This window comes from Neodiprion virginianus, chromosome 4, assembly GCF_021901495.1.
Source record: "Neodiprion virginianus isolate iyNeoVirg1 chromosome 4, iyNeoVirg1.1, whole genome shotgun sequence".
In the NCBI taxonomy this organism is placed as follows: domain Eukaryota; kingdom Metazoa; phylum Arthropoda; class Insecta; order Hymenoptera; family Diprionidae; genus Neodiprion; species Neodiprion virginianus.
The window spans coordinates 27,496,786-27,508,987 of NC_060880.1; the positions used below are offsets into that span (position 1 = coordinate 27,496,786).

The 12,202-nt window shown below is 42.5% G+C and overlaps 1 protein-coding gene across 11 annotated transcripts in view; it reads right to left on the reverse strand.

The window, feature by feature from the left end:
- The window catches only part of LOC124302013 (fasciclin-3), a 238,237-nt gene that overhangs the window by 78,141 nt on the left and 147,894 nt on the right, over positions 1–12,202 (reverse strand). The gene's annotated exons all lie outside the window — the stretch shown is intronic.

Below are 12,202 nucleotides of genomic sequence, written 5' to 3' on the forward strand. Positions count from 1 at the left end.
ATGTGAGAATTTCACTACTTTTTACTTAATACTAGTTTACTAAATAGCTTCTTACATTTTCATTATTAATATTCATTCTTCTACCGTTTTATTTTACCTTTTCATTATAACCTGGTGAACTTTCAGAACCGTATTCCTATTGCACGCTTCGCTCTAACTGCAGTACCATGAGGACGAAGCGAATGTAGTGAATATTTGATGATAAAAGGAGAGAAGAACGGAAGAAGGAAAGAAACTTTTCTACAACACTTTGGATAAGCAATTTATTCATAAATGTATGGACGTGTATCGTTGCCGCGTGTTGAGCAAGACTTGAAGTTTAATCTGACCATCGCGAGGGTGGAAGTGAACCCTTACTGACGCGGTTCGTGCAAATTTATAACTACGTGCAATTGGTCCACGCCCGGAAACCCGTGAACGTAGCAGGTTTTCTCCGCCATTTTTTGTTTTTTCTTTACCTCGTTTCACCTTTCCAACCTTTTTCTTCCTTCCTCCGTTCATTTGCTAGTCGTTCTCTTTTTTTTCCTTCTTATTTCTGTCAGCGGAAACTTTCAGTAGGGTCGTTAATTAGAGAACATTTTTAACGAAGAAAGTGAAAAATTAGAAGACTTCTTCAAAAGAGGCAATTAACCAGTTACTCTGACCACCTGTATCGATAATTATACACCGATACCTAGTCAATCTGCTATATATTTCTCGAGGAATACCGTTTATCGCATATTCCACGCTACGCAGTACCTTGTAGAAAATTAGAAAAAAATAAGTTAACAAAACCAACGATCCCATCGCAATCCAATATACTCAACACCCCGACTCTCAAGAGTGTTTTCAATAAAACAGCACCCCCAGCGACTCACTATCTGCAGGAATCGATGAAACACAATAAGCCGAAGAAATATGGCGAACAATCCAATGTGCTGTATTCCATATACTATTATACTGCAAACATACGTTGTGCGTTCGTAAATTCTAATACGAATAAAATTCATACCCAGAATGAATTTAAAGTGTGAAGTGAAATATTGTGGATTACGTAATAGGACGAAGACGAGTTTTATTCTTCGCGGAAAGAAAAAGCAAAGACAAGAGAAGAAAAGCAGAAGCCGTTAGGTAAGGGATAGAAGAGCATAGATACTTCAGCAAAAGTGATTGGAGCGAATGAAAAATACGTAGGCGAAGGTATAAGGTCGGTCATGTGAGAAATTTTGATGTTCTGGTGGGAAACCGGGGTAGAAACGAGAACATCGATCAGATACGTATGGCGAAAAATAGGATATGAAAATGTATCATCAACTAAGTATGAGATCCAGGATCGAAGCAGTGCTTCATGAATCGTGTGTCAAGAGATGGGCAAAACGCCAATATCTCATCCGTGTAACTCGGGCTAACTTACGATATTTGCGCAAGGAGAGAAGAACGTTCGTTATTTAAGAAACGACCTCTTGGATCCTGGTGTTTCTTTCATCCAAGGCATCGGAACGATTTCTCCGTTCACGGGTAAACGAACTTGTATTTCATCAGCGATGAGAGATGGTAATATAACCGGGATGTTTTTCCACTGGCCCAATGTATCATATTGACATCTGTTGGCCGTCGTTCGTTGCGGCTACGCTCAGCATGTGGGAAAACACAGTTAAGAGCCGAGATGCGCGCAGCACGAGCCGTTACCCTTTAAGACCGAGACCCCAGAGGGCGGTCTGTCGAGAATTACCTTCTGTCCAACGACATCCACGCATCGAGGTTTACTTCGTGCGCGTATTTCGGTTTATGTAGGATTCCCCATTCTGTTTTAGGACCGAGTGTTCATCATCGGCAAGGGAGATATCGTACATGGCTAGGTGGCATCTCGGGGAGGAGATGTTCTTTGCGGAACAGTGCGCGGAATTCGATATTGCAGAAGCTACTTTGCCACGTAATGTATTCCGTAAAATCACCGCGCTCAGGATATTTGTAATAAAGCACGATTTACGAATATCGTGGGCATAAAATTTGTACGTACCTAATATACCTAATATATGCATATATATATGAGAGCTACACTTTGGTATACGTAATAAAAATTCTATCAATGCATCTGATGTCATATATTTTATCATAAATATTCCCGTTTCACGTTTTTAGCTGCTCATGTAGGGTCAACTTCGTTGGAAATATCCACCAAAAGTCTCTCGAAATCCAATTCGGTGATGGCTCAAGTAATTTTATTTTTCGTGATACGGTTAAACAGTATACGAACCATTTTGAAGTAGGAGCGGTTCAGTTGGTTCAAAATCTGTGCTTGAATTCGTGATATACAGACATTAAGCTCCGGGATATAACGAAATCGGATATATCTTTGCTTCGAATCGAGAATTACAATCGAAGAAAAGACCCCAACGCCACGAGTGACAAATCTCCGTACAGTGTAAGCCAAATTGATTGGATGCGTAGCACGTGTCAATTGTATCGCGTGAGTATATCGGTACATGTATGCCACCCAATTCCATCCCTGTGCAACCCGAACACGGCTTGCCGCTGCTCTCAGATTACGATTGTACGATTGTCAGTATTTCTAACGTACCGGGAGCGTCAAAGCTGAATCAACTCAAAGCCTTGCTTGAAAAGAGTCACTTCCATTTTGAGAGCTTAAGCCGAGGACGAGGCTGCTTCCACCGAGGTTGGAAGCAATAATTCACGGCGGAAGAAGGGATTAGCTCAAGTCTCGTAGTAGCGCGTGTATGACGCGGCTCATGAACGAGTCCTAAGCGCGGGTATTTTCACGTGTGTATCGGTGAGTAAGACGAGTATACGCTTGCAGTGTGCTAAGCTGCGTGAAATTGGTCGCGAGCTTGGTTTAATAATAAAAAAATACCTCGTGCCTTGCTCTTCCGACATGGAACAGCGAGTCAATAAATTCTCCGAGGAGATTGAATGCGTGGTGAAAAACTTTCTGATCTCTCTTCCTATACTGAAGAATTTATTATTCCCCGAATCAGCATGAATGAAGACGACGGACTTTGATTAACTTCCGCTCGAAAGCTTCGGCTGCTCTTGCTCCGAACGCTGCAAGGACTCTTTGGAGGATGAGGGTGTCATTCCCGGGTGTGCGCAGCCGGAAATCGGGGTGAAGATCGACGGCTGATTACGATTATAATTAAGCGTAAATCCATCCCGATGATGAGGGGTATCTTGACTCGGAGTAATTTGCTGTAAACATCTCATTCGTGGTCTTGAAGGGTTATCGTTCGTTGGACAGAAACTCAAGGGCGGGAGGCTTTTAGCTTAATAACGTAACAGTCGCGTTTTTATATTCAACTTGTTACGGTCGTTGAAATAGCGCGCATTTTCGCACTCCACTCAACCGTGAGATTGTAATTACGGAGAATCCCAATATTAGGAAGTGTAGACAAACTTTCAATACATCCTGTGGCGTAGAGCGGTGCTTTTCCCATCTTGACGCTCTTAAATATCTGCCCAAGAGCCGAGCTCGCTTTTCTTTGCATCTGCTTTTAGGATAATTGCCCAGGTCTTTTAATACTTACAAAAAAGATTTAAAAAAGACAAAGAACAAAAAAAAAAAAAAGAAACAGAACTGTAGATCGAAATTCTTACTACAATTCTTAATTTACGGTACGGAATAATGTTGCAGTTTTCTCGATTCCAGTATGAACGAAAAAAAAAGGTAATAACTTTTCTATCAGAAATATTCTGGATCAATGATTAGAGAGGAGGAAAAAGTTAAGCTACGAAAGTTCGTCTTCCACAGTTGCATCGACTTTCTTGGGTTGAGGGTTGTATTTTTTTCTTCGAAGTGATATTCTTCGACCGGTGGAAGGGGCAAGGAATGATCGATCTGTTAGCGACTATAACGATGAAAGCCAAATTTTATTTATATATCGTCTATTGAGTCGTTCAACAAACTGAAACAGAGGGAAATAAAATAGTTAGGAGTTTGACCGGTCACGGTGACTTATGTTTTATGGATCCCAGACCTTCTTTTCCGAGTCATTTCTATAAAGCGTCAAAGTTTCCGCTATATTTTTTTTCTCTTTCCTTTTCATTATTATGGGTTTTTATCGGCTCTTCGAACTTAAGTACCTTGTTTATCCTTCACGTTCAGGAAAAAAGTTTGTATGAAATTTTTTAAATTAATTACGCCGAGGTAAACTGCAACTATACATGTATATATATATACATATATATAACTTCGTAAGCATACTTTATTTTAAAATCCACCCCGGAACCTAAGGTGAAGTTAGAAACTTACTATTACAAAGTTTTAGTCGTGTTATAAACTTTCAGAGTTGAAAATAAAACCATTCACGACGAAAAAATCACATCGGCCGCGTGATATGGCGATTGAAAAAAAGTTCCGGGTTCTACAAAGAGGAACAAGGAAAAATAGATGTCAAATTTTCTTTCATTATGAATAACTGGCAGCTACAGCCTTCCATCTAAATTTTTAACGCCACTTTCGTGTAATCTCTGGGTAACTCGATGCTTCTAACGGCGCTCTCCACCATGCCAAATGGAGTTCAACAGCAACGACCGCAGAAATTCGCAACGTTTCTGGCGTAGCCGCAGTTCCAATGCGACATTTCATTCAGCGACAAACAATACGATTAACATTTATCGATCAGCGAATCTGCATCAGGAGAAAGCAACTCCACGAATATTCATCCTCGCATAACTTGGCGGCGATAAATCGCGCCCCTCCGGAGAGAACACTGTTATAGCTACAAGAAGACTGAAATACAAGCGTAATGAATCACCACGAGGGGGTGGGAGGAAAACTTTGGGTGGTAGAAACAGACACCTGCTGATTTCCCGGCAAATTTAGCCATCAATCATATCAGCACCGTCGGTGTCTCCGTTACCTCTTACTCACTAGATTACTTAAGAAGAAAGGGAACGAGACGGAGAGTGAGATTCTGTTACGCGTCTACGGCTAGGGGTGAAAGACGGACTCACGCACACAAGCCGAGGGCCGATACGCTATTACGAATTGTACTCTGTGGATGCTCCTCCTCAATTACTCCCGGCCTCCGAAGCGCTGACCATTTGTCCAACTTCCGCCCTCGGCGACCCTCACCAAGACTTTCCCATACGTCTGACCGTTTCGGCCCGGCATTACGGTGATTAACTCTTCCCTAAAGCTTCCTTTTTTTCCCTCCCTTCTTTCCTCTGCTTCCCTTTTTTTAATCCAATCGGGACCGTTTGCACTATTTCATTCTCCTCTCACCTCCACCTCGTCCTCCGGGGAATATCGTGATCGCCGATTGGAGTAACGCCGAAGATTTCTTGGTCCTTCCGCTGATTGCCTTTCGATGCACAACGAGTTCACTGATCACCTTTGTCCTACGCAGTGGCGAAAGTCTCGCGGCCTGTGCGTAACCTCGGTCCGGCAGCCACCCGCATATAATCAAGTTATCGTTCCGAAGCATCGCGCATTAATCACAACTATCAATGACAGCAGCCCCTGTTCTCCACCCTCATCCCGACTCCGCTGCACGCTCTCCGTCTCTGATCCCTCAATCTGCTATCTTCGGGATTAATGACGCCACGGTAGCTTCCGCCGGAACGTCACTTCCTGTCCCCCGAGAGCGAAGAGCCAGATCTGCTCCGCGCTTCCTGTGAGCCATGCGAGTCTGATTTCACCACCACCTTCACGCCGAGCGGTGAATCCAGGTTCTTCGATCTACCACGTGTCGGTTTATGAACAAGGAGAAGAACACCGGGACCGGAAGACCCTTTCCTTCCAGTGCAGTTCAGGCACCGTCTTGAGAAAAAAATAATCGAGTCGATTCACCGGTCGAGAAAATTACCTCACGAGTGTGAGTCTCCTTTTCCGTCCAGGGACTTATTCGAGTAAATGATCATCGCTTCGGTCGAATTGACGCAATATATTTCTCTTGCGGACCAACATAAACCGGTTGAATAGGGGTATGTGTTCGACGATAGAGAAATCAATAGGTATACAGTATAGCAGTATAGCCGCGCCGATTGAGGACGTCTTCTTCTTTCACTCGAAACGGGGAGATACACCCGGGTGCCTCTCCCAACCATCGGCACTGGGATGGCTGCTATTTGGAGGGAACGAAAGATCGATACCGCTCGAGTCATTAGGGTGGCGGATTCAAGCTTACGAACTTATACCTACTTTCAGCTGAGCCGGCAAAATAGATTTCCATCTATCGCTCACACGCATTATTCGAACACAGTTAAATCGAAGGATATCGGAGGAGCCAGTTTATAATCAATCCTACTGGCTTAGTGCGCGCCTCCTTGTGCCTGGGAATCGAAAAGTTTGTCTTTTCTTTTTTGTATTCCTTTCTACTTCGACGACTTTGAAACTGACCTATGGAGAAAGGGATCAAGACGAAGGTTGGATGTACGGATTAACATTGAACGAAATATCCCAAGCTTCCGAACTAAATTCACTTTCTCCCTTATCTCTTTCCTTCCGGTTATTCCCTGTCATCAGATATCGGCTTCCTCCCTCCGTTCGAGATTCCCGAATATTATCATTCCAATTTTCAGGATAATTCGATATAATTCACCGCGATCCAAATTAATATCTTGAGGAAAAGCTCTCGTAATCTATATTAGAATCCGTGTACCCTACCGCACAATGAAAAAATCTCTCCGCAATTCCATTTTCATTTCCCTCTTTTCATATCCCAAATCAATCCGTCGAGTGACTCGATCGAAACGTGCTTGGGAAAAATTTCCCATAGGTAAGAGGTGGTTGCAATTCAATACTATTGTGATTAGAAATTTCGCCAAATCACCGATAGAATGAAAAAATAATTATTGCAGTTGAATGAATAAAATATAACCTTCTCTCGCTCAACGCCTTCGAAAGGATAACGATACAAGCCGCAGGTTTTCATCGACGAGCGGTAATTGAATCGTTCGACTCCGACGACGGGGATCTTGATTGGTTAATGCTGTCCCATCAGCTTTAAGCACTTTGTTTTCCATTTAATGGGTTTCAATGAAACGTCGAAAGTTTCAGGACCACACCCAACTACCGCGGCACTTGACCCGAACCCAATCCCAGCTGGGCGCTGACCGTGTAATCCTCTTCAGAGCCGGTTGGTGCGGCTCCAAAACTTTGAGGTGACACGTCCGTTATCCTTACCGAAATGGGCGCCGCAACATCATTATTCTATATCACACTAACATCTATTATTATGGGCGAAAACCCTCCGTCGCGGACTTGACCTTCGTCCACCGAGGCCAAGAGACTTATTCATCACTCCATGCTCGCCCCGGATCTTCCCCACCTACGTCTATACTTCTCCGCAAAGCAATCTAATCAGACGGGGATATAATAAGCATCACATTTGCTTCAACACAGGGATCGTTGTGTTCCTTGCCTCGTCAACCCTCCGGACGTGTGACAAATGGTCTCGCATACTACGCTAAGATTACAAAACTGTAGCTACAAACTTGGGGAAAAAATTCATTATAGGCTTTGATGAATATTCATTACTCGTTTGGAATGAATTATTCCCTATTTACGTTCACGATCAGTGAAGGTTATATGTGATACACATTCGTGCAAACAGCACGTGTGCGTTGTGAAATCTCTGGGTCTCGAACGAGGAGTACGAATTGAGAAGATTTTTAGAGAGAAAAGAAACGTTAGCGAACAGTTAGTTTTTCATCGGCATTGTTTTCTTTGGCAAGAATACACACGGCGTTCAAAAGCTTCGATCGCGATACACATGTCCTCTTATAAATTATTTATTACATCCTATTGAATTGTTTATTATTCATGAATTTAGCCCTTCGAACTAAATAATGAATTATTTAATAAACCGTAACGTTGCTAAACGGATTTTGATGAATCGAGTTTGTCATTTTACAGCAATAAAGGTGTTTGCGAGAGAAATTAAATTCAAACCGACCGTACTGTAAACGGTTGGTTGTATTATATTCAACCGCAGTTTATTTATATCGTGTATTGCCGAGGGCGCCTTTCAATCTGCCGAGCAATAGACTTGCGGTTTCTCTTCGGTTTCGTTGATTACTGGAAATTAGAGCCTAATTAAATGATGTTCTTCCTCAATGCCATGCCGTTTTAATTATGACAACTGATCTTTCAATTAAGACAGCATTTAATGAGATTTATAACGTAACTGCTTAAGTAACAAACAAACGAACCAGATAATGTCATCATCATAATTCTTACTATATCAACGTTATCATTATTTTATTATCGCTACAGACGATCTCGGTGTTTTTATTATCAAATTTACGAGACAGCCAAACGCACTGTACCACAATGGCGGTAGATTTTATGAATTGGCGTACAGATCACGACAGTTTTGTAAAGGAATTAACGCATATCTATAGGTCAATTTCGATGATCAAAGTTTCAGAAGTCAAATTGCTTTCCCATTTTTACATAACAGCAATTAAATCATACTGCTCAAACTTTGACTCGAGCTTCTGCGCATTTACCCGTCAAATTGCATCTGTGGGCGTGTACCTAATAATAACTCTCATTAAGGGGAAGAAGTCAGGTAAACGCAGAGATACCATAGACATGGATATGGGCAATCGTTCACGATAGTCGAACAAAGGCCCTCGTTAAATCTAAATATCAAAGTTATATTCGAATTTCTGAGTAAAGAGCATTTCATCGATTGCCAATAGTCGCAAAAAACGTTCATTAACTTTGCACCGTAATAGCTCTGCAGGGTAAGCTCTTTCATTCACTCGGCTTGCAGCTGATGTTTGAAGCAGAATATAACACGTAATACCCAATTATTATATTTACCCTATGCCGGTGCAGAGGGCGAAATTGAAAACTATCGGAAAATCATCCCGTTTGTTGAATATTTTATCAGGTGTGAAAAATGACAAATGAAATCTGCCCGCTGCCTCATGTGACACACGTCGCGACCAATAGGCGAGAAATGTGACGTTGCAGCCAGAATCAGGATTGTGTTTACCGGTACATAATGTCCCGGTCTGGTGAACGCGCTACCATGATGGATTGAATTGCAACTGATCGTAAAAGTACCGTGCCAGCCCAACCTGCACACCACATTTTACGAACACTGAAAAAGACAGGTACCAGTGGGTATCTACCGATATGTGCGAAAGAAAAGAAAGCAGACTTCCGGTCAACTATTTGGCCAACATGATTGATTGATACGGCACGGCTTATACCGGGGGAATCAGAGTCAGGGCGTAGACCGGAAATCACCCAGCAAATATGTGTCCGTTTTTCTGACCGTCAGTGGGCTTACTATAATTGCCTGATATTATGGACATGCCATGATTAATGTCCATAAACGCCTAGACGGCCGGGCCGATAGTACTATTAGTGTCATATTTTTCCAAAAGAGTAAGCCTTGAACTTGTTGGATATCGGTTAGAAATGTTTCACTCTCAATTTCTCCGACAGCGAAACACGAAAGCGCAATTCTATGTGTTAAGATTCAAAGCTTTATATCCGCTCTAGTAGTTTACTTTCAAATAAATTCGTTCCGTAAGAGTATCAAATGCGTCGGACCGCGGCCGCAGAGCATGTAGCTCTTCTGTACAGTTTTTACGTGAGCGTTTCCTCTCTGCAATTTTCACGCGGAGTTTACACGCGTGCTTTCCGTTATACGATCTGTCAAGAAGAGAGTTGACCTGGTCCAGTGCCTCCATTGAGAAATCATAAAAAAAAGAAGGGAAAGGGAGGAGAAAAACATTTGAACCAGAAGGCAGCGATCCGCAGGGGAACATCTCAAAAGCACAAATCCGACGTCGGATTTGAATGGCGAAGGTTACACAACACTCACGCCGGACTGGTTGTGCATCCGCATAGATGGTGCCGTTACTCTCATCTCGAATCGAGCGCCACCCAGAAATTTATCACAAACTGGGTGAAATGATCGCTACACACCTGAAATTTCCCAGAGGCAGACGTCGGGTTACTGAAACTAGGAGATTTCTATTGCAGTTAAACCGGGGGATTTATAGTGACACATAATCGCAGCTTGAAACAACACCAAACCCTCGTTGACTGACGTGTGGCAAACGGACAAATGCGGCGGTCACCCGCAACATGACCGGGGTACAGCGTGCTGGTTCGGTTAAAGACAGATATGACTATCTGTGGTTCAAGGAGCACTGATCATGGCACTCGGAATCAGTTTATTCGTTAAATAAATTTTGGTTCATTCTTTTGATGGATTGATTAACGAAAATGTTTTCCAAAAGATTATACGGAATGCCGGTACGTAGTGTTGGGAGTTGAATTATAGCTTCGTCAAAATTCTTTTGTTCTGTTTTGCGGGTCTTGTAACACGATAGTCAGACGATATTGTGGAAGGATTTCCACGGCTATCCTTTCCAAAATTTAAAAAAAAAAACAAGACGCGATGCTGGGTGGAGAAATTATTTATGGTTTACGGGTTGAGACGGTTCAAATTTATACATCCCATTAAACGCGATGCAAGCATGCTTCAGCATCTTCTATATCAGTATAACCAACCCTGTTCAATCACCCACCCTCAATTCTCAGTCACAGTTAACTAACCGGTTGTCTTACCGAAGATCGAGTTTTGGATTCCAGAACTGAGAGACGAGAGAGCAGATATTAATTAGAGGTGTGGGTCAAGATTCCAGATTATCGAAGTTACAAACTGACCGTTACATCAAATGTCGAAACTTCGAATAGGTCCAAGTTTGCGCCTCCTGAGCTCACCGCGATACCGGGAGCTTCAGCTTGGCGAGTTTCACATTTTTTCTCCAGAATTTTTCTTCCTCTCATACCTTTTATTTCGACCGCTTCCTTTGAACGATACCAATATTAATGAGAGTGATTTTACGCATCAGAGGCTGCCGAGTCGGCAGTTCTGCCCCGCCACCCTCTACAGCCTTTAAAATTCCTGATTTATTGTACCAGTGAAAATTTCCCTGAATTCATTTTTTGTAACGAAAGAACGAACGGAAGTTAAATTGCCCGTAAACAGCTGGCAGTGGCAGTTGCAATTAAAAACGGCTATCTGCAGTCTTGACAATTCCCTGAAATAATTACAATCGTTCAATATGCGACCGACTCGCAATATTGACCCAAACCATGGGCTTTTTTTTCTCGCGGATTACTTTCGTTCGAGAAAATAAGTACATAATTCTCCCGATTCTTGTTTCATTATATATCTACGAGTTTCCCCTTCATTTGACTCTAACAAACTGATTCAATTTTCCACTCTGAGCAGCCTTGACCTTATACCGAATAGACCTTTCCAAATCTACGACCTTTAATTCGGCTCATTATGCTCCGGCCACCCGCGTCGTTTGATAATTGGAATCACACTCCAGCGCGAGAAATAAATTTCAGCCCATTTGAGGTCGTTATTAGATGTGTATGTGGGTATATATATATACTTATATACATATGTGAAGGATTAGTGAACAGGAGGTAGATTGAAGAATGAAGAAGGTTTAGTCGAAATCCGGACAGGTATATAAATATGTTTAATTGTTGTCCAAGTACTACGAACTAACAACACCTAAGCAGGCACAGGTCGTCAAATTTTCCTGATGATGGTCGGCGGGGCCCGGCCAAAACGTCGCAAACGCGAACATGTTCGTTTACCCAACAATTAAGCATATTTATATACCTGACCGGATTTCGACTAAACCTTCTTCATTCCTTATATACATATGTAGTACGTATAAGAAAAGGGAGATATATACCTGGAATTGCAAAGGACCCGTTTTCCGGCTGTCCTATTCACGGGTTGAATAATATCAGCCGAGGTCTCGACAGGACTTACGTATCTATACCTATAATCCGTGATGTATTTAACCCGACCCATACAATTATAGACAATTAAATTGTCTTATCGCGGCTCGACGTCATCCGGCAACGCGCAACGTGTATAATAAGAAATGTAATTAATTACCTAGGCTGCACCTCAAGGCGGGTGCTAAAAACCCATTTAGGGTAATTTGCATGAATAATCATTCTCCCGGATGAATAGTGACGCCGTGCTGCAATAACCCGATGCACTCTTGCGTGCTGCGGGGCGGCAAAGCCACTGCAATCGCCATAGCGAAGTGGTGCATACCACCCTGGTTTTCCGAGGGCCGTTAGTCAGAGCTGCAGATATGTCGGTCAAGTGCCGTGCTATCGGAAAAGTGGAGGAAGAAAAAAAAAAAAAGGAAAGGAAAAAAATAATAATGAAAAGGAAAGAAAAGAAAAGCAGGA